We start from the raw sequence: 24,336 nt of genomic DNA, 5'->3' as shown, positions 1-24,336 counted from the left end.
ACAAAAATCCTTCAAAATATGCATTTTTTTAAGTTATAGGTCCAAATTATGGAAAATTGGTCTTTTTGGCTGATTTTTATGTCCTATCTTGTAAAAAGTGTAGAAAATTTAGTAAAAATATCAAATATTAAACTTTGAGGGCTATATTTACCTAAATATGGTAGTAATAAGCACTTGAAATCAAGTTTTGTGTAGATTTGAGCAAAAATTAGGTTAGAAATGAGGAAAAACTCACTTTCATTACTGCGGTTAAGGCCATATAAGCATTCCCCTATGGCAACATGGAAAATCCATTATTGAGCACTTTTTTTGCTTTAGGTGCCCTTTACTGGTCATGTTCTAATGTGAAAACACTGTATTTACAAATTTAAAGCCAAATATATCACCTTTTGTGAAAATTTAATGATTTAGGATTTTTGACATGTGATCAAGAAAAAGGGGGAGGCATGTCAGAAATAAATTTTTAAAAATAGACCAATTTCTCAGAAAATGATTACTTTTAAAACTATTTCTTCATTAATATTGTTAAAAAACAAGTTGTGATTGATATTTTTTATTTGAAAAGTCAGAAAAAGTTCTTTGCAAATTTTAATGCATTTCAGTATGGTAGAATATTTTCACTTTTTTGCTCGCACAACTTGGTTACCCTATATTTAAAAATCAAATATTTAAAAAGGTGCTTGTCACATTTCACTAAAACTTTGCAAATGCATTCAGTATGTGTGTAGGAAGATACCTGTATAGTTATTTATTTTTTCTAAGACAAAAAGTGACTCTTTAGGTTACAGACCACCAATTCAACCAATGAGCATTTGGAACGTACGCAAAAATAGTCCTACGCAGAAATTACCCCTGTTCCTCATAGTGCTGTGAAAAAAGTTCTCATCTTATTTTAAAAATTTAAACAGTTTCTGAAAGGAAAAACATTTCTGTACATTTTATAGGTGCATTTTGCTTCTTGTGATGTGAAGCCTAATCTCCATAATGATTTTTAAATATACCCCTATCTTGTGAAAACACTGGGATTTCCCATGCTATTTATAGACCCTTCACTTCCGGTGACCAGTACTGCACTGCAAGTCTGCTAACCCCACATGCCATTCTGAGGATTGTGAGCTGACATATGTAGAATCATGCTGATATATAGTCATCTGCAGGTTAAAGTTAAGGTAAAGTCCAGAGAAGCCATTGAATATTGTGAAATTAGCATAGAAGCCTATGGGAAGTGGAATTAGTGGTTTTTAGCCTTAAGATGAAGCCATGGCAAAATGAAAAGTTTCTTGAAATAGCTTTAAACTACTTGAAGATCTTGTTAACTTTGCCATGAGAGGAATACACTACAAAAATCCTTCAAAATATGCATTTTTTTAAGTTATAGGTCCAAATTATGGAAAATTGGTCTTTTTGGCTGATTTTTATGTCCTATCTTGTAAAAAGTGTAGAAAATTTAGTAAAAATATCAAATATTAAACTTTGAGGGCTATATTTACCTAAATATGGTAGTAATAAGCACTTGAAATCAAGTTTTGTGTAGATTTGAGCAAAAATTAGGTTAGAAATGAGGAAAAACTCACTTTCATTACTGCGGTTAAGGCCATATAAGCATTCCCCTATGGCAACATGGAAAATCCATTATTGAGCACTTTTTTTGCTTTAGGTGCCCTTTACTGGTCATGTTTTAATGTGAAAACACTGTATTTACAAATTTAAAGCCAAATATATCACCTTTTGTGAAAATTTAAAGATTTAGGATTTTTGACATGTGATCAAGAAAAAGGGGGAGGCATGTCAGAAATAAATTTTAAAAAATAGACCAATTTCTCAGAAAATGATTACTTTTAAAACTATTTCTTCATTAATATTGTTAAAAAAACAAGTTGTGATTGATATTTTTTATTTGAAAAGTCAGAAAAAGTTCTTTGCAAATATTTAATGCATTTCAGTATGGTAGAATATTTTCACTTTTTTGCTCGCACAACTTGGTTACCCTATATTTAAAAATAAAATATTTAAAAAAGTGCTTGTCACATTTCACTGAAACTTTGCAAATGCATTCAGTATGTGTGTAGGAAGATACCTGTGTAGTTATTTATTTTTTCTAAGACAAAAAGTGACACTTTAAGATGAAGCCATGGCAAAATGAAAAGTTTCTTGAAATAGCTTTAAACTACTTGAAGATCTTGTTAACTTTGCCATGAGAGGAATACACTACAAAAATCCTTCAAAATATGCATTTTTTTAAGTTATAGGTCCAAATTATGGAAAATTGGTCTTTTTGGCTGATTTTTATGTCCTATCTTGTAAAAAGTGTAGAAAATTTAGTAAAAATATCAAATATTAAACTTTGAGGGCTATATTTACCTAAATATGGTAGTAATAAGCACTTGAAATCAAGTTTTGTGTAGATTTGAGCAAAAATTAGGTTAGAAATGAGGAAAAACTCACTTTCATTACTGCGGTTAAGGCCATATAAGCATTCCCCTATGGCAACATGGAAAATCCATTATTGAGCACTTTTTTTGCTTTAGGTGCCCTTTACTGGTCATGTTTTAATGTGAAAACACTGTATTTACAAATTTAAAGCCAAATATATCACCTTTTGTGAAAATTTAAAGATTTAGGATTTTTGACATGTGATCAAGAAAAAGGGGGAGGCATGTCAGAAATAAATTTTAAAAAATAGACCAATTTCTCAGAAAATGATTACTTTTAAAACTATTTCTTCATTAATATTGTTAAAAAAACAAGTTGTGATTGATATTTTTTATTTGAAAAGTCAGAAAAAGTTCTTTGCAAATATTTAATGCATTTCAGTATGGTAGAATATTTTCACTTTTTTGCTCGCACAACTTGGTTACCCTATATTTAAAAATCAAATATTTAAAAAAGTGCTTGTCACATTTCACTGAAACTTTGCAAATGCATTCAGTATGTGTGTAGGAAGATACCTGTATAGTTATTTATTTTTTCTAAGACAAAAAGTGACACTTTAGGTTACAGACCACCAATTCAACCAATGAGCATTTGGAACGTACGCAAAAATAGTCCTACGCAGAAATTACCCCTGTTCCTCATAGTGCTGTGAAAAAAGTTCTCATCTTATTTTAAAAATTTAAACAGTTTCTGAAAGGAAAAACATTTCTGTACATTTTATAGGTGCATTTTGCTTCTTGTGATGTGAAGCCTAATCTCCATAATGATTTTTAAATATACCCCTATCTTGTGAAAACACTGGGATTTCCCATGCTATTTATAGACCCTTCACTTCCGGTGACCAGTACTGCACTGCAAGTCTGCTAACCCCACATGCCATTCTGAGGATTGTGAGCTGACATATGTAGAATCATGCTGATATATAGTCATCTGCAGGTTAAAGTTAAGGTAAAGTCCAGAGAAGCCATTGAATATTGTGAAATTAGCATAGAAGCCTATGGGAAGTGGAATTAGTGGTTTTTAGCCTTAAGATGAAGCCATGGCAAAATGAAAAGTTTCTTGAAATAGCTTTAAACTACTTGAAGATCTTGTTAACTTTGCCATGAGAGGAATACACTACAAAAATCCTTCAAAATATGCATTTTTTTAAGTTATAGGTCCAAATTATGGAAAATTGGTCTTTTTGGCTGATTTTTATGTCCTATCTTGTAAAAAGTGTAGAAAATTTAGTAAAAATATCAAATATTAAACTTTGAGGGCTATATTTACCTAAATATGGTAGTAATAAGCACTTGAAATCAAGTTTTGTGTAGATTTGAGCAAAAATTAGGTTAGAAATGAGGAAAAACTCACTTTCATTACTGCGGTTAAGGCCATATAAACATTCCCCTATGGCAACATGGAAAATCCATTATTGAGCACTTTTTTTGCTTTAGGTGCCCTTTACTGGTCATGTTTTAATGTGAAAACACTGTATTTACAAATTTAAAGCCAAATATATCACCTTTTGTGAAAATTTAAAGATTTAGGATTTTTGACATGTGATCAAGAAAAAGGGGGAGGCATGTCAGAAATAAATTTTAAAAAATAGACCAATTTCTCAGAAAATGATTACTTTTAAAACTATTTCTTCATTAATATTGTTAAAAAAACAAGTTGTGATTGATATTTTTTATTTGAAAAGTCAGAAAAAGTTCTTTGCAAATATTTAATGCATTTCAGTATGGTAGAATATTTTCACTTTTTTACTCGCACAACTTGGTTACCCTATATTTAAAAATCAAATATTTAAAAAAGTGCTTGTCACATTTCACTGAAACTTTGCAAATGCATTCAGTATGTGTGTAGGAAGATACCTGTATAGTTATTTATTTTTTCTAAGACAAAAAGTGACACTTTAGGTTACAGACCACCAATTCAACCAATGAGCATTTGGAACGTACGCAAAAATAGTCCTACGCAGAAATTACCCCTGTTCCTCATAGTGCTGTGAAAAAAGTTCTCATCTTATTTTAAAAATTTAAACAGTTTCTGAAAGGAAAAACATTTCTGTACATTTTATAGGTGCATTTTGCTTCTTGTGATGTGAAGCCTAATCTCCATAATGATTTTTAAATATACCCCTATCTTGTGAAAACACTGGGATTTCCCATGCTATTTATAGACCCTTCACTTCCGGTGACCAGTACTGCACTGCAAGTCTGCTAACCCCACATGCCATTCTGAGGATTGTGAGCTGACATATGTAGAATCATGCTGATATATAGTCATCTGCAGGTTAAAGTTAAGGTAAAGTCCAGAGAAGCCATTGAATATTGTGAAATTAGCATAGAAGCCTATGGGAAGTGGAATTAGTGGTTTTTAGCCTTAAGATGAAGCCATGGCAAAATGAAAAGTTTCTTGAAATAGCTTTAAACTACTTGAAGATCTTGTTAACTTTGCCATGAGAGGAATACACTACAAAAATCCTTCAAAATATGCATTTTTTTAAGTTATAGGTCCAAATTATGGAAAATTGGTCTTTTTGGCTGATTTTTATGTCCTATCTTGTAAAAAGTGTAGAAAATTTAGTAAAAATATCAAATATTAAACTTTGAGGGCTATATTTACCTAAATATGGTAGTAATAAGCACTTGAAATCAAGTTTTGTGTAGATTTGAGCAAAAATTAGGTTAGAAATGAGGAAAAACTCACTTTCATTACTGCGGTTAAGGCCATATAAGCATTCCCCTATGGCAACATGGAAAATCCATTATTGAGCACTTTTTTTGCTTTAGGTGCCCTTTACTGGTCATGTTTTAATGTGAAAACACTGTATTTACAAATTTAAAGCCAAATATATCACCTTTTGTGAAAATTTAAAGATTTAGGATTTTTGACATGTGATCAAGAAAAAGGGGGAGGCATGTCAGAAATAAATTTTAAAAAATAGACCAATTTCTCAGAAAATGATTACTTTTAAAACTATTTCTTCATTAATATTGTTAAAAAAACAAGTTGTGATTGATATTTTTTATTTGAAAAGTCAGAAAAAGTTCTTTGCAAATATTTAATGCATTTCAGTATGGTAGAATATTTTCACTTTTTTGCTCGCACAACTTGGTTACCCTATATTTAAAAATCAAATATTTAAAAAAGTGCTTGTCACATTTCACTGAAACTTTGCAAATGCATTCAGTATGTGTGTAGGAAGATACCTGTATAGTTATTTATTTTTTCTAAGACAAAAAGTGACACTTTAGGTTACAGACCACCAATTCAACCAATGAGCATTTGGAACGTACGCAAAAATAGTCCTACACAGAAATTACCCCTGTTCCTCATAGTGCTGTGAAAAAAGTTCTCATCTTATTTTAAAAATTTAAACAGTTTCTGAAAGGAAAAACATTTCTGTACATTTTATAGGTGCATTTTGCTTCTTGTGATGTGAAGCCTAATCTCCATAATGATTTTTAAATATACCCCTATCTTGTGAAAACACTGGGATTTCCCATGCTATTTATAGACCCTTCACTTCCGGTGACCAGTACTGCACTGCAAGTCTGCTAACCCCACATGCCATTCTGAGGATTGTGAGCTGACATATGTAGAATCATGCTGATATATAGTCATCTGCAGGTTAAAGTTAAGGTAAAGTCCAGAGAAGCCATTGAATATTGTGAAATTAGCATAGAAGCCTATGGGAAGTGGAATTAGTGGTTTTTAGCCTTAATGAGTGTAGTTTCTCCGGATCAATATAGATGAGTCTAAAATAATTCTAATGGGGGTGTTTATCATTTATTACAATCAAATTGATGGTTATGGGTGTGTTTCATTTCTTTTTATTTCATCAAACATTTTCTAAAAACAATTTAAAGATAAAATTAACAATTAAGTGTTCAAGGTACAGTGCAAATGCAGATCAGATTGTTAATCATTGTAAGTCTTCAGTCACCTATATGTTAGACTAACCCGAAATTACGCGGGAAAGTAGTGCGGCATGGCCAGGTAAGAAGGGTTTACAGAAACATTGTGTAAGTTATTTTATTATTCAACATGTGTATAGCTTTTTGATTGTTTGTAATATTTTATTTCTTACAGTTTTTACTATTTTATTGTATACTGAAACCTTTTCTTCATTTGGAAGCTCTATACTTAAAAGGATTTCCGGTTTCCCGCCTTTAAAAAAAAGTCCCATTCAGCATTAGATTGCAATGAAGCTTTGGTAAATAGTTTTCAATTTTAGAATTTGTGATTTTACAATTTTGAGTTTTAGGACTGGGACTTCTTACATATAATTGGGGCGGGGTCAGTTTTCAGACCTTAACTCACTCACTATAGTGGTTACGTCACGGAATAGAAGTTCCACCACAATATTTATTCAGAATACAATTCATTATAAATTAATTTGAGATAAATACTGTAATTTGATTGGTTGAAATAACATTGTTATATCTCAATGGATAAAAAAATTATTGACACGCCCCTGTACAGTTAAATTCAGAGCTACTTTTCTCATGTTCAAAGATAGAAATATGTTTTAAAATTAATTGATAAGAATTGGCTATGATAAAAATGTTGTCTGTTGAAAACTAACATTAATTTTCCTTGTGCATATTTTGTTTATTGCACTTTGCGCAATGAACAATAAGCACATGGAAAATTTGTTATTTTTTCAATAGACAAAATTTTTTATTATTGCCAATTCTTAAATGAAACAAAAATTCCAATTGGAGTCTATTTTATGTAATATATTTTCCAAATGCATAATAAAAGTACTGATGCATCCAAATTAGTATCACATAAAATAAATTGCAAACAGAATTTTTGTTATATAATAAATTTTCTGTGGAATAAGTATTATGGCTTCTCATTTTCATTCATGCCTACATTATAAAAGAAAACAATGTTACAGGATTTTTCATATATTTTCTTTTTTTCTATATTACTATATTTTAAAAAAAATTAATTGAATTCAATACATGTTTGTAGTCTATTTGAATTACATTGGTCTTTAGAAATATATATTTTGTAAAGGAACATAATGCTACTTTTATTCAAAATGGTGAAAATAATACATAAATATAAATATTAATTCTTGATAGTATATTTATTTAAAAAAAAGTAGAAATATTATGTTATATTTGTTCTGAATGGTGAAAGTATTATAGAATATTTGTACTGAATGGTAAAAGTATTATAGAATATTTCTTCTGATGTTTGGTGGGGTAATAGTGTATGATGATAAATCCACAAAGGTGCAGTGTGAAAGAATAATGTTATGTTTACTCCAAATAGTAATAATACGATATATTACTCATTTGGATTGGTAAAAATGTAATATCATTTATTCACTTGTTTGCATGTAAACAAATTGTAAAACAGTTTTTATTGAAATTTAGGTATATGTCGCAACTTAATTTGTTAAGATATTTACTAAACTTCAACAGAAGGTCCATCATTTAAGAACATAAATTATTTTTCATATTAATCAGCTTCTATCTTTGCTTTACATGCATCTATTGTGCACAGGTAAATACATCTATCTCATAATAATTCTAATCATGAGATTCTTCATGCTTATAGCCGTTTTTGATTGGTCGAGAAAGTCGTTGCCAGAAAGTTCATACATGCATGAACTTTGCCAGATTGCTCATACATAAATATACAGTTATGAAGTTTTTTTCGTGAAAAAATTGTTTTTATGTATATTTCAATACTTTCTAACTACCCAACGAGAGTCTCTAATAATCAATATGGCGTTGGAAGGACTAATGACGAATTTCAAAGTACTGACGCCATATTCATTATAACAGACTTTCGTTAGGTAGCTAAAAAGTGTTGGAATACTAATAAAAGAATGTACATGCAAGTGTGTTTAAATAACACAGTGAGCAGTTATTCCACCCAAAAACGTGTTTTATTGAGGTTTTCGGATTTTCAGTCTGGTTTTTGGTTAACACCGAGGCTTTTGGTTATTCCAGCAATCCGGTCAAACATTCACTGATATATGTTGGAAGTTTTTAATGATGGATTTTTGGACCTGCAATGTACACTCTTTGAGCTGTTAGTATATTGTTAATGTCTATGATTACAAGATTGATCATGTACATGTAGGTTTGAAAGTGTTTTTGTCAGTCAATTAGTTAAATATAGACTACTATCATGACTATAAAAATCCTTGATCTTACTCTGTTATTGAGAATGTTGGGAGCTTCTAATAACGGATTTTTGGAGCTGCAATGTACGCTTTTTGTGATGTACAAAAAATGTAAGTATAGTTTTAATGTTTATGATTACAGTGAGGGTGCAAGGGGTTGCAAGCAATGTGTACATAAACATACATGTAGCAAACAATATGAAATATTTAAACTAGAAAATAAACGTTCGAATCATGGAATTCTTAAATCAGTATGATTTCAAAGAAGAGACATAAACAATGTATCAAAGGTAAGAATGAATTAAAATTTAGATCTTAATTGCTCCCCTTTTTTCTTTGTTTAATGAAGTCAACGAAAAAAGGGGGACCAATTAAAATCTAATCTGAATTAGATTGGGATGAAATGAGGCCATATGTGGCATATTTATCACATTCAGCGGTTGATCTTGATCTATCAAATAGGGGGATATCTGGTAAAAATCAAGTATTTACAGGGGTTGAAAATTCCTGAAGCCCGACTCACGGGACTAAAAAAATTGCAGCTCGGACTTGCCGTTTTTCAATGAAATAAGTCCGTTGGGCATGGCAAATCTAAAAAAATAAAAACTCTTTTTTTGAAATATTTTGTTGTCATTATTTGGACCATGTTTCTCGATCTATTCCCTGTCCTATAAATAGTTACAACTTTATTTTTAGAATGGGTATTCACTAGATCGATTTATTGATTAGTCATTCTCAAGTCTGAATCACACCTGCGCTTGATCAGACGCATTTTTTGACGTATATAGTTCTTGGTAGAGATTCCTCATACTTTGTAAGAAATAATTCCAAATCATCTTCCAAATATACAGAGGAAGATGTTTACAAAATGCTGGAATTTTCAATCGACAACATATTTGTCCAGTGTGGTGGACGTGTTTTTCAACAAACGGTCGGCATTCCAATGGGAACAAATTGTGCTCCTTTACTTGCTGACCTATTCCTTCACTCTTATGAGGCTGTTTATAGCTGATCTGATCAGAAAGAAAGAATATCGTTTGGCTAGATCCTTCAATCTCAGTTTCTGCTATATAGATGACATATTATCTTTAAACAATCCTAATTTCGGGGATTTGATACATCGCATCTACCCAAAAGAACTTGAGATAAAGGATACTACAGACACTGTGAAGTCAGCCTCATATCTTAAACTACACTTAGAAATCGATGGTAAAGGAAAACTATTGACCAAACTTTATGACAAACGTGATGACTTTTCATTCAGAATTGTTAACTTTCCTTTCATCTGTGGCAACATCCCTTCGGCTCCTGCGAATGGAGTGTTAATATCACAACTCATACGTTATGCCAGAGCTTGCCGAAACTACGCAGACTTTTTGTGTCGCGCTAGAACTCTAACAAATAGGCTTCTGGAACAGGGTTATGTTGCTACAAGATTGTAGTCATCACTACAGAAGTTTTATGGTCGTCATCATGAACTCGTGGATCGTTATGGTGTATCCATCTGCACCATGAAAACTGATGTATTCAACGGGTCATAGTTTTCCTTTCCTTGTTTGTCTACCCCGGACTTGACTTTTTATGAGCAACTCGGCAGGTGTTTCTAGAAAAGCAGAGGACACTTACCGTACCGGTGCACCTGGTCCATGCTCCCAGTTTTTAGTGGAGTCCGAGTTGCTCATTTACTTTTGTTACTTTGTATGTATGATTTTAGTTACTTTATGTTCTTTGTTGTGAATGTCTGTTTCCCATGTCTGGTCTTTATCCCTGGATTACATTCTTTTGATTACTGCTATAACCTAGGTTCCCTTGATTACTCTTTGACATACTACAAATTTTATTAATCAAGCAATGGAATGATAAAGATCAAATTTCATTGATAATGATTGATTGATTATTGGGGTTTAACGCCCGAGCAGCAATATTTCAGCTATATTCAGGCGATGAACATGAAAAGATGATAAAATGAACATGAAATGAAAAAAGGGATGGGACACAAGGACAATAGGGTCGACAAATTTAGCCTCCTGTGGCGGAGTGTAAAGATTCCTACTCCTATCGAATACCACAGCAGGGTTCTTTATAGTGCGAGGAACGTGGCATCTTTCCCAACATGGTGCACCACTATGGTTTGCGGTCAGGTTTTCCGTATTATACATGTTACAGCCCTACTACCCTAGCATGTAACACGCCAGGGGTACCCCATTCCACCACCTGGGGCACACATCCCAGTTGCTCTGTGGGCAGAGCGCCTAGGCAACAGCTAGGTTTCTGAACACTATTTAGTCGCTTTTTACAACAAGCTTAGCACTGCTGCAGGCCTATTCTTTTGACACCCGAACCTGCACGAGGCAATTTCGTTGATAAACTTTTGAGAAAAATATCGTTGCTCAATTACAATTTCACGGTTAAAAACGCAGAAACAGAAAGCTGATGACAAGGCATCAGATCTGGAGACGGAATCAATTGACACTGTGTCTTCTTCCCAGCAAACATAGAATTATACATAAGAATATCAGATAACAAAATTGCATTTATATCGATTGGGACTTGACACAACATTGTTTGGGCTTAGTGTACAAAAGATGAAAAAGTCCAGGGCTCGGGTCTTCCCAAAAAATTTTAAACCCCTGATTTATATGTTGTCAAACAAACTGAGAGAGCATGAAGAGTCCCCGCTTATGACATTCCTGCAGGAAATTTTCCTAAATATATAAGAAATGATTTGATTACATTTTGATTGTATTAGAAATTGCCCCATTCTCAAATTTTCAATCATCATCATTGTGGCTGACCTGTGATTTTAATACCCAATATCACACCCCTAGACCTATGTCGCATATTCTATATCACACCCCTAGACCTATATCGCATATTCTATATCACACCCCTAGACCTATATTGCATACTGTATATCACACCCCAGACCTATATCGCATATTCTATATCACACCCCTAGACTCGTAGTGCATACCCTAAATCACAAGCCTAAACCTATTTTGTGTACCCCTAGACCTACATGTATATTGCATACTGTACAAATGTACTTGTATTTCACACCCCTAGATCTATATGGCATACTCTTTATCACACCCCAAGACTTGTAGTGCATACCCTAAGTCACAAGCCAAACCTATTTTGTGTACCCCTAGACCTACATGTATATTGCATACTGTACAAATGTACATATATATCACATCCTTAGACTTACATGTATATCACATACCCTATATCACACCACTGGACTATATCACACCCTTAGACCTACATGTATATCATATACCCTATATCACACTGCTGGACTATATCGCACCCTTAGACATACATATATGTACATCATATACTGTATTTCACTCCCATAGACCTATATGGCATACCATATATCACACTCTTAGACCTATATTGTATACCCTATATCATAGCACTAGACCTATATTGCATACCCTCTTTCACATCTCTAGACCTACATTGCATACCCTATTCACACCCCTAGACCTATATTGCATACCTTATATCACACCCTACACAGTACACACTTGAAGTATAATTAAGATGTATGATTTAATGAACATGACATGCCAAAATCTGTTTCTGATGCAGTATCAACCCTCAACCTATATTACCCATGCGGACCAATGGCCCTAAGTGGGTTGACATAGGAGTCTTGTGTTGATGCAGCATGTGATGCAGATTTTGGCATGTAATATTCAGTATGGAATGTAAATGTGTATTATATCCATATACATTTAAGTCATAACTGATTATCAATATGGTTCTTTTTCAGTGCATTGTCAAGATATACCAGATACATTTATTTAGAATGCAGATCTTAAAGTTAGATACAGGATTTTCATGACACATGAAAAACACAGTCAATTAGGTTAGAAATTCTGTGTTCATGAAATTGGATTGAAAATGTGAACATCAAGGCATCCAAAAGTAGACCTTTCTTAAGAGATGATTTTCAGGGACATTGATACATGTACAATGTATTAGGTAATTCAAGGTATAAATAAGTTTGTTCATATTCCCGACTTGCGGACCAACATTTTGTCAACATTTATCTCCCTTTGGAGCAGGTGTCTATTCGGAACACGTAAGGTTTTCCATCCGATATCGACGATACTTTAGAAAATCTCGAAAGTCAAAAGGGAATTTCTCTTTCTACTGACCCTGCCATAAATTTTCTTTACTCAGGATAAAAATGAAAATCATCCTTATGTAACCTACCAACAAAATGAAACACCCTATAAATTTTAGAAACACCATTGTGTTTGTCTGCCGGGGATTCCATTTTCATTTGAGTTACCTCTTTTTTCTGCACCCGAATCTGAACATCGATTAGAGAGACTTCGAAATTATACCTGCTTTTACAGGAGGTAACTGCAAAAACAGGGTAAAATATGGCTGCATACCGAGCTCAGCAAGTAGGGAATACTGTACTTCCAATGTCCAATGTAGACAACGATTTAAAATTTTCAGAACTGGTAATACATGTAGGTCCACTGTAAGCATTGCTACAGTAGAACAGTGGTTATATTTCTTAGCTAAATTTGCAGTTTACATTTGTATGTCTGGGAACAGGAAAATTATACTGAAAACTGCAAAAATGCATGTGCAGTACAGTACTAATTAAAGATTTCATACTTGAAATTATGATATTTGTAATATAATACATGTATCTAATTTGTTATCTACTTGACAGGGTGATATTAATTGCTCATAAATAAATCAACATACAGGGATGGATCTAGATATTTTGACATGGGGGTCCAGACATCATTATAAATCATCAGGTAACTAGAAACCATACATGGGAGAAGCCCTAAAGCAATATCATTAGTAAACTTTCCATTTCCAGTAGGCGGAGCTTGTTTCTTTTGGAACGGAAGGGTAGTGGGCACATAATTTTTTCAGGGGAATTTGGAAATATTCTGTTAGATTCCGGTTTTAAAAATCGTTTCTGCTCCGTTCCATTCTAAAGGTAACAAGCTCCGCCTACTCTCTATTACGGTTCAAAATGTCAACAAAACAGGGTCTCTCGTGGAAAATTATTAAAACTTCAATAATAAATGTAATTTTTGTAGCAAATTTGGTATCAGCATACAGGAAAATGATTTCGGAATCGAACTAGTTAGGTGTGACATGCACAATTTCAATTTTGAAGTCATTACAAGCGGTTGAAGGGCGATACTCCGCAGTACCGCTAAATCTCCAACTTTTTGTATGGCACATCGTTCTGACACCAACCCGACATATCAATATCCATATAAAAAAGAGGAGGGTTGCAGGGTCAGAGGAAATTCAGTACATGTAAGAATATTTCTCATCGAGAAGAGGTTTCTGTACTTCCATATCATGTGGTTGAAACACGTGTATTTTTATGCATTTACATTGTAACATATTGCTTTTATCAAAGACACTGTTATTATTTTTTCCTTGATTTCTTTTCAGTGGTTATCCCTTTTAAAGTTTCACTAGATGTAGCGAGAAGGAAGCAAAAGCAAATTAGACTATTCTTGTGCTGGGACACTATTTAAGCCTGAAACAAAGTTCATGATTCTCAAGTGCTGGTACGTGTCAACATCTCATAATAAAAACTACAAATATGAAGTATGATTTCTTAGCACTTACTTGTTTGCAAAACATACATGTAAGAGTTATTTGTATTGTAATCTAATACATATTTGTGAAAAAATCATGGCGCAGAAAAAAATGAAAGAAATGCAAGTAAATTATTGAAGGCAGACAGGTATAAAATACTCTACTTAAGCGCATTAATGATTCATCTTGAAAAGTGGTATTCGTGGCCATCCCTTAGCGTCCGTTATCATCGTTGTCCATTAACAATTTTCCAAAATCATCTCTGAAACTGCTTTGAGGAATTATCTGAAACTTTGCACAGATGTTCCTTAGGGTATCTTGCACAAAAGTTTTGTTTAGATTTTTTGATCTGTCAAAAAACATGGTTGCCATTACTAAAAATAGAACATAGGGGTCAGACTGTAGTTTTTCACATGTATCTCCACAACCATTAGAATAAGCTATATTCTGAATGGGGTAAAAGTGTTCAGCATGATGAGATTTATCTGTGGTCAAATTTTCATTTTTATTTGTTGAGCTGTGGATTGATCCTTGTGATAAGTCCTACCAAAGTCTTCTTGGGTCAAAATTATTAGTAAACTTCTTGTGAAATTTATTGCCATTGAAAGACAAAATTTAACAAGGTGAGCGATTCAGGCTCCTGGGAACCTCTTGTTGTTTTGGAGAGCAGAAAAGATGGATTTATATTCAAAGTGCATTTGTTATAAAGAAAGACATATTTCCTGTATTCACTACATCTCTTTATCCTTGACTTTCCAACTTGATTGGTAAAGTATATGAAGTACAAAGTTTTTTTTAGTTTAAAGATCTTTAAACTGCATAGTAGTTTTGAAAATCAGAGTTTGTATCCTTGTTTGAAGTGAAAAATTCCTATAGAAAGGTAATCATTTATTGTTAAAACAAAAAAGGTGTATAGTTTAGACATTTTCAACTTGGGGCCTAATCTAGACAACAATTAATAGGACCAGATTTAGTAAATTATGTTTGAAAACTCACAATATTGACATATTTGTTCATTTAATCTATTACAAATCACTGTCAAAGTAAGCACAAACAAGGATAAGTTTTTTGCCCACTTCTCCCTTTAGATTGGGTCTTTTGTCAATCTTACCTAGTCCACATGATTCGTTTTCTACAATTATCTCCAGCCCGTAATTTCTAAGTGTGGATTTATTCTTACTTTGAAAATTCATCTGATATTGATAGTTGGTGATTCCCAGTGGAGATCACATTTTTGAAGAAATACTGGTTTAGGTGTAAAGTGTCAAGAAATTTGAGGACATAAATGTACACAGCCAGAAATATCAAAAACAATAATAGAATAGAAGATCCATATATACATTAATAAACAAGCAGTATTGGTATGCATTTCATTAAAACATATTCTTTAAAATGACTAAGTTTTTGATCGGTTTATTCAGCTTGCATTTTTGTTACATGAATATTTATGAGGCCTTCCTTGACTCAGTGCCTCAGCACTTTGATTTTTACTTGTTATAAAGTCTCTGGGAAAATGTAGAACTACGATGTAGTTCTGGGTTGTTATTGTACAGTCCTGTTTTGTGGGAAATTATGGGTGGAAAAAGTAAGTTTCTTGTGTTCTGGGAAAATGAGACTTGGTGAAATATTTTATGAATTATGTTAGGCCAACTTGTCTCAAGGCCGAGTCATCTTGTTCCTGAACCGGCTGATCTATAAAAGTGTTTTCACACATCGTTGATAAGTTCTAGTTCTAGATTTCTGTAGTTCGTGTATGTTTGAGATGACGAGTAGAGAGTACATATAGCGTAATCGAAAAATATAGGTATGAAATTGTTTTCTTTTGATTTTTTGTCAGATTAGTGTTTACTCCTCAACGACCAGAGTGGTCATACGAAAAAGCATCCAGAAGCATCATAGTAAGGTAAAAAGTGCTTGGGTTTTTTTATCTGGTCAAAATACATAGATTTTTTTTTAAAAAAGAAACTTATACAGTACGATCATACAAAAAACCATGACTATTCACTGGAAATAGTGACACTGGCCGACTAGAATAGAGGCCATAATATTAAATTTACTACCATAAATGAAAAACTCCTAGATTCTCAGCCCAACTGGACACTGTTTTCACAATCACCCTGATTTTGTCAACTCAGATTTTTGAAAATATTTTATATCTTGTCTGGACCCAGTTTGATAATCGTTATTCAGTTACTTCTGGTTTTTAAACAAAGTAAAGAAAAAAGGTTCTGACTTATCATTTCTTTAAAACATTGTTCCAAACTGAAGAAATAACTGCTACGGATATAGCATAAGAGGCATGTATACATTGATAGAACTGTAACAAGACTTGTGGTGGTAACCTCTATTCCACAGATTATGATAACAATGGTTGGGCAGACCAAGGATTTCAGGTTATGGGTTTAATGCGGTTTGAAGGGAGTCTGTGAAGTAGCGGGATATAGAATTTTGTAAACCAAAAAAATGCTAGCTAAAATGATTTCCTAATTTAAGCAGGTTGAAGTCCCTCAGCCCTTCACTGGAAAAAGGGATCTGTATATTTTGCCTATCTTTCCATAATTAAGTCTTCAAATTAAAGAAGCAAGCATTAAAAATAGTTTTGTGAATGGTTTGCTTTTTCACCCAAGGCATTCCCCACTTGCTTTCTACTTAGCAGGACCTAGCTTTGGGGCTGTATATTGAACATATCTTTGGTTTTATGATGTTTCATATCAATTTTAAAAAAAAAATAAAGCATTAGGGTACTCTTCGTGATGAAAGTTGTTTTGCTGCACACCCTGTTTGCCCCAGTTGTTTCTTCCCTATTCCCATTTGCCCCATCCTTTCCCCTTATTTGACTTGGGAAAAGAGTACTTTGTTTTTAAATATTGTGTAAAAACACACCTTGTCAAGGTGATAATGTCTTCAATCTTTCCTAATAATGTTACCGTCATTGTAATTAAATGGGATTTTGTAAATGGTACTAAAAAAAGTTCACACTTATTAACTACTGTTTTATGAACTGTTTATTAAAACTCTTGAATTGTGCAACATAATGTGCAATCTTTATTGCATTTAAATAGGAGCGAAACAACCTAGCACAAATCAACTCAGGTTGAACATTTAATGGGAGCAAAATGACTCAATACCTCATTGTATTAGTGGAAAACATTAATTGTGAGTATTGGTAAGAATCGGGCAAAATGGGAAAAATCAGAAACATGCATGTCAAAATCCCACCTATTTGACAATAAAATATCACTCAAGGATGCTTTCTGTATTTGAAAAGATCATTATTTGGTCTGCATCATTGGATTTGCTCAGAAATTTTTCAATAGAATCTTAGAAAAATTAGTTTTTTGATGGATTTATCTGCCCTTGAAATTTCATTTTTAGTGCATTTCATTGAAATTGTAACTCAGTGGTCCAGCATGATATGGAAAGTCTTGTCTGTTTTCCATGATTTTGATTTTGCAAATAGTCAAATTACACTATCAATTGATGATTTTTTTTCATATCATGATTCACCTACTTCCTGATTCTTTAAAGGACTGACACTGAATATTATTATATACATTTCAATGTTCTGTGTTTCAATGTTTTTTGTTTTATATGTACATGTATTAGTATTGATTTTCTGCATATGTGTAAATCTTCAGATTTAACAGTCAATTCACATGAAACTGATCCTCCTTAGTGCAGTTCTGATGCTGACAAATGAAGGCATTTATTTATGGCTGCGGTATAATTCTCAGCCAAACACAAGTCCAAGTATTTACACATAATGGAATTATTCATCTCAAATCCTTGTTTAACTTTCAGGATGAAGACTGAAGTGTAGAATAAGTTCAGGGAGACGATTTAGTGACATAAGCCAGAAGGAGTACACAACTACAATTGTCAGCATCATTTATGAAGTTAGTAAATTTTTTAACATTTCCCTTGTTACAAGTACCAAAATCTTACGAAGTTTTGGTAAAAATACACAATTTTCCTTAATATAGCTTTCTGAAGTAATATGGGATATATGTACCAGGCAACATTTAAGAATATGTTTGTTTCCCCACTCCCGACCCAAAATTTTGCAGATGGGTAGGTAGGTAGGCAAAATTTTTGTTTTTTTGTTTTTTGTTTTTTGTTCTTTTTTTCAAGCTGTATGAATTCCTTTATTTGATTTCCTGAGAACAAATGCACAATTTAATGCTACATAAATTTGTAATTTTCAAATTGCGGCCTTAATTATTACATTTTGTACTTGCCTTTTGAAAAGTCTGATGTGTATTTAATAGCATCAAGTCTTGCATTTTGAGTTGAGAAAGAAAAAAAATGTATTTTATTTCTTTTTATTTTTTTCATGACTATAATCAGACAAGTAGAAAGGGTAATTAAGGGAACCAAGGTTATAGTGGTAATCAAAAGAATGTAATCCAGGGACATTGAATTGGCATTGAAGAGAAATGTAAATAGTAATTTTAAGAAAAGTCATAAAGAGTGTCACTTCACCACTAACTGTAATGTTGAGCTATGGATTTTTCAGACATTGATCCTGGAAAACTATCACCTGTTTCTTTGAACTCTTGTACTAGGTTGTAAAAAAAATGATTGGCTAAAAATACAAAGCAGAATTACAAATTTAGAGTGGACATTTCAAAATCAGATAGGAAATAAATTAAAACATGCCCTTCCGAAAAAGACCAACATCTAGGTCTCAGTTGATTGTAAATGTAACGCATTTCAATGTTTTATCTAATTATTTCAAAATTCGAATGGGTTCTTTCATGTCAGGTGAAAAGGTGGTTGTTCCCGTAAGTTTGACATGTGCTGTTACAATGTTTGTTTTGTGAAAAGTAAAATCATCAATGTTATGACTGTCCAAAACATCCCGACGAACATTGTTCAATGTGTCCTCAGCCTCATACTCGAACAATTTATTTTTAGCTCACCTGGCCAAAGGCCATGTGAGCTATTGCCATCACTTGGCTTCCGTCGTTGTCGTTGACAATTATACGAAACTCTTCTTCTCTGAAACAACTTGACTGATTAGAACCAAACTTGGTATATATTTTCCTTGGGGTATCCTGCATAAAAGTGAAGTGGGGATTTTTGATTCATCGAAAAACATGGCCGCCGTTACTAAAAATAGAACATAGGGGTCAGACAGTAGTTTTTCAAATATATCTCCAAAACCTTTAGGTTTAGCTAAATTCTGACATCAGGGTGAAAGTGTTCAGCAGGATGATATCTATCTCTGATCAAGTTTTGTTTTAATCCGTTAAGCCATGTTGGAGTAATTGCCCTTTTTTAACGATTTTTGCTATTTTTAATTTTATTTCTTTCAAACATCTTCTCCTCTGACACTATTTGGCCAATTGAAACCAAATTTGGTATGAATGTTTCTTAGGGTTTCATGCATAGAATTGATTTGGAGATTTTTGGTTCGTCGAAAAACCTGATTGCCATTACTAAAAATAAAACATAGGGGTCAGACAGAAGATTTTTTAATATATCTCCAAAACCGTTAGGTTTAGCTAAATTCTGACATCAGGGTAAAAATGTTCAGCGTGATGATATCTATCTCTGATCAAGTTTTGGTTTTAATCCGTTACGCCATGTTGGAGTAATTGCCCTTTTTCAACGATTATTGCTATTTTTAATGTAATTTCTTTCAAAAATCTTCTCCTCTGACACTACTAGACCAATTGAAACCAAACTTGGTATGAATGTTCCTTGTGATATCCTGAATAGAATTAATGTGGAGATTTTTGATCCATCAAAAAACATGGCCCCCATTACTTAAAATAGAACATAGGGGTCAGACAGTAGTTTTTTGCATATATCTCAAAACTGTTAAGTTTAGCCAAACTCTTTCAATAGCTGAAACGATCCTTATTATAAGGCCTTCAAAAGTCTTCAGGGATCAAAGTTGTCAGGTGACTCCTTGTAAAGTTATTGCCCTTGAAAGATGAATTTTTTTTTTTTTTTTTCAGCCAATATGTTGAAACCTATAATAGATAGAAAAAATCTTTCAATTGCTGAAATGATCCCTATGATAAGTCCTACCAAAGTCTTGTTGAGTCAAAATTGTTGGACATCTCCTTGTTAAATTTACTACCCTCGAAAGACAAACTTTAACCAGTTGAGCAATTAAGGCTCCTGGGAGCCTCTTGTTACAAATATATTTGCTTTTCATTCAACACTTTACAGACACAGATGAGCAAATGGTGAACTAACCGTCATCCTTCAGCCTTTTTTTTTCCACGTGTAGATGACGTAAAGTTATTTCATAGCAGACAAGGCTTTCATTCAAGTAGTTTCTTGGATTTGGGAAGATATCAGAGAAAAAAGAGAGACTTCAGATGACTTCAGGTTAGCCTAAAATAAACTTCGCAGTTACAGGAACGATTCCATTTTTATTTTTTTTACCGAAAATAAAAAAAATGTCTCTGAAAAATCAGAATACAAACTTTGGGACTTGGGGTTTTCACTGAGTCGGTTGGGCAAGGGGAAACAATCAATCTTTCTATTTTGGCCCCACCTACTTCCTCTTAATTAAAGTGTAGAGAAAATAATAGATTATGTGTTTTTTTTTTCAACTGAAATTGCAATTTTGGATACATGAATATATGTAGATCATTGCTTGAAACACTTTTAAGCTTTAGGCAGTTTAGGGTATTAAACACTGTAAGTTGTATAATGTTGTGTTGAAGGATATTGTTTTGTCCCCTGCCACAATGCAGAAGGGGACAAAGAAATACTGCTGTCCATCTGTCCGTCCATCTGTCTCACTGGATTCAACTCCTTGGAAAATGTTTGACAGATTGTGTCCAGATTTTGTAGCATTGTTAGTCATTATATGTATATGATAGTATTGCACCATCATTTTGGTCTCAGTGTTATATTCTTTGTCACATATGCTTCTATAGTAAGTTTACCTTAAATTTTTATGATTATATAAAAAGTAGACATGGAGTTTCAATCTAACTTTAGACCATGTTTTTCCATCATGGAAATGTCAAAAATAGTTTTTAGGTCCATTCTAGAAAAAAAAGGCACAAACGTTGGTACACCAAAACAGGTTGAACTAAAAATAAACTTCTTATTTCACTTTTATTTTGAGTTCGTGAAATAGACCCCTTTTCTGAAGCATTATTTTTCATGAAAATACAGTTTTTCCTCAAAAACAAGTTTCAATGTCAAAGCTTGGTATTTACCCTGTACTTCTGATGAAAAATGATAATCTTTGATAATGAAAAAACAAATAAACAGGAAAAGGCAAAAAGAAAGCACACTATATTTTTAACCGCCATGTTCTGATGTACACCCACTCAACAGTATGTACATCCTATAACAGTATTAAGTCAAATATCTAAATTTTTGCAAAAAGTTTTAATAAAAAATAATTTACCGGTAGTTACCTTTTTAAACATGAAACATGGTCTGTATTGACAAAACAAATGCCTTAACTATTCTATGAATACCAAATTGTTTTTCAATTTCAAGTCTCATATTCACAAAAAGTCAAGTTCTGACCCCCTTTTTTTAGCCTTAACACAAGGGAGCCTCTTCGTAATGTTAAATCTGCTTACTGATACAGCCAACTGGACAAAGTCGAAGTTCTTCTTTACACAAAGGTAAAATAGAGTTAAAATATTGTATATTTACCATTATTTAAATGAAAGAGACATTTTGGTTGCCAAAAATGCTGATCTTCAGTCAAATTTGGTACCCTGGGCATGTATAAATGTTCTTGGTGGTTACAAAAGAAGAAACATCTTACAGACACAGATAGATATTTTGCAAAAACTGTAAAGAACATACACAGAAACATCTAAGTTGGTATAACTTCAAAGACTATTAAAGAAAATTCACTTTTTATATGTCATTACCACCATTTTTTTTATAAGCCACATTAGAATTTTAGTGGAAGTATCAATAGAAATGGTCATTTATGAAATCAAACATGTTTTATTGGTCAGTTTTCACTTTTGATCAATCAAATGGCTGTAGTACAGCAGTTCTTGTGCAGTAAAGGTAGAATAAAAGTGAAAATGCAATTAACATCTCAGTTTTTATGTCACGTGTAACAAGTGCAATTCCACCATTTTCAAGTTTCTATTCCAAATGTTAAAAAATCAAAACTGTTTATAATTCAGCTATTTAAGTCTCCCTATTTATTTCTTATATAGTTGTGTTGAGAAAATTTTTAATAATAACAATTGCAATCCATTGGTCATCTTTAAATCTATGACCACATTGCTAATTTCCAACTGTAGTAAAAAATGCCATAAAAGTTAAAATTGAGCACTTGCATTACTTTTCTTCATTAAAGTTGCTCCATTTAGTATAAAATATGATATATTGTTGTTTCTAAGCTTCTAATTGAAACTCACTAACTAAAAATCTCACTTTCCATTGAAATTGTGGTTATCAGGTCTCAGTCTTGTATTCTTTGCCCAAAGGCTTCTATATTAAACCTTAAATTTTCATGATTTTTAAAAACAAATGGACAAGGAGTTTCAATCTATCTTTTAAAAATAGTTTCTAGGTTCATTCTACAAAAAAAGGCACAAACTTTGGTACATCAGGACAGGTCGAACTAAAAATGGACTACTTCTACTTTCACTTTTATTTTGAGTTTAGGAAATACACCCCTTTTTTGAAGCATTATTTTCCACGAAAATACAATTTTTCCTCAAAAACGAGTTTTTGTGTCATAGCTTGATATTTATCCAGTACTTTTGATGAAAAATGATAATCATTTGTGAAAAAACAAAAACAGGAAAAGGCAAAAAGAAAGCGCACTATACTTTTTATCCTCCAAGATTTGACTTACACCCGCTCAGGAATTTGTAATACAAGACTGATACCTTATAATTCTACAAATTTTAAAGGACTTTGTGGATACAACTCCTCAGAAACTTCTGAACAGATTTTGTTCAAATTTTGTAGGATTTGTACTGGTAGTTGATCATATTGAACCAGCACTTTAATTCTACAAAGTTTACAGCAGTCATGGGACTTTGTTGAATTTGTACATGCTTCACTATAGGGTACAATAATTAACACTAGCCAAATGCATTTATAAAATTTTGATATAAAATTTTAGATAAAATTATTATATAAGTCTATAAGTACTCCATGTACATGTATCGTGTCTGGATAGTTGCATATACATTGTACATTTGTATCACTACTGGACTCAGCTTCTCTAAGTAGTATGGTTGTACATGTACATAACTGTTTTTGGTGTGATACAAGTAGTCATACACACAAATATTGAACATATTGTATATGTCTGTAGTATGTAAGAGTCATGAATTTGGGAAATATGCTCCAGTGTATGTACTGAATTACAATCACCATTATATATGTATATTAATGAAAATGATAATTTTTAATATGTTATTTTTTTTTAGGCTGTACTAGTCTTTGCAGTTGAAATCTAGCTTACATGAAGTCATTGTGAATGGAGAATAGACCAAATTTGGATTACTGTGCACTGACTGTGAATGGCAATTCCAACAAATAATCAAATAACTGTGGAATGTTAATGTACATGTATATGGGAATATGAAAAAAAAAAAAAAAAAATGTTTCATTGTTTTAAAAATGGTATCGAAGTTGATAAATTAAGAAAAAAGGAGCAATTTAATAAAGCAGATACTGTATGTGTAATGGAACTGTGCTCCTTTCAGTTCACGAATAATCATATAAAATGTACAACATACACATGTATTAAATGTTACAGCTTTAAAAGAATGTGTCTTTTACTGATGGTGAATAAATCTTGTTTGCACGTACAGTTGTCGTTAGTATTCTATAGAAGGGCAAAGGTGGATTTACAAATATCAAAGTTAAATACTGGTCACAGAAAAAATAACAGACATGTAAAGATAAGGGGGGTCATCAATTGGGCTAAGGAGGTGCTGAACTAGTGATTCTATATAATTTAACTACCTGTTGGAGCATTGGTGGGTGTTGGTCACCCAACTTGGATCTGCCAATAGTAGGCAAGGAAATATACATATGAAGGAAATCTAGTGTACAAATACATTTAAAACTTAGTTTTAAGTTAAAGCAAAACTGCATTATCTTTAGTGTCAGTAATCACAAAGGTAATAAAACATGATGCTAAAAAGTGTAAAATTATAAAATGTTAGGTTAGAAATATGAAGTGGACA

General features: G+C 32.6%; 1 long non-coding RNA gene across 9 annotated transcripts; it reads left to right on the top strand.

Annotated features, from left to right (window-relative positions):
• Positions 1-6,404: 6,404 nt before the first annotated feature.
• Positions 6,405-23,908, top strand: LOC148607485 (uncharacterized). 9 transcript variants are annotated; one of them, XR_015915312.1, is made up of 9 exons: positions 10,183-12,568; positions 13,278-13,368; positions 14,027-14,145; positions 16,014-16,079; positions 17,239-17,332; positions 17,978-18,072; positions 20,360-20,521; positions 21,699-21,786; positions 23,572-23,908. It is a non-coding gene; the product is annotated as an uncharacterized LOC148607485 (long non-coding RNA). The 9 variants fall into 9 exon arrangements; XR_015915313.1 differs by having other exon boundaries at positions 10,183-12,578; XR_015915315.1 differs by lacking the exons at positions 10,183-12,568; positions 13,278-13,368; positions 14,027-14,145 and adding an exon at positions 6,405-6,446.
• The last annotated feature ends 428 nt before the right edge of the window (positions 23,909-24,336 follow it).

Source organism: Perna viridis, chromosome 9, assembly GCF_037379345.1.
Source record: "Perna viridis isolate PV_CMFRI_1.1 ecotype Kerala chromosome 9, ASM3737934v1, whole genome shotgun sequence".
In the NCBI taxonomy this organism is placed as follows: Eukaryota; Metazoa; Mollusca; class Bivalvia; order Mytilida; family Mytilidae; genus Perna; species Perna viridis.
This window is presented reverse-complemented; position numbering and strand designations above follow the sequence as displayed.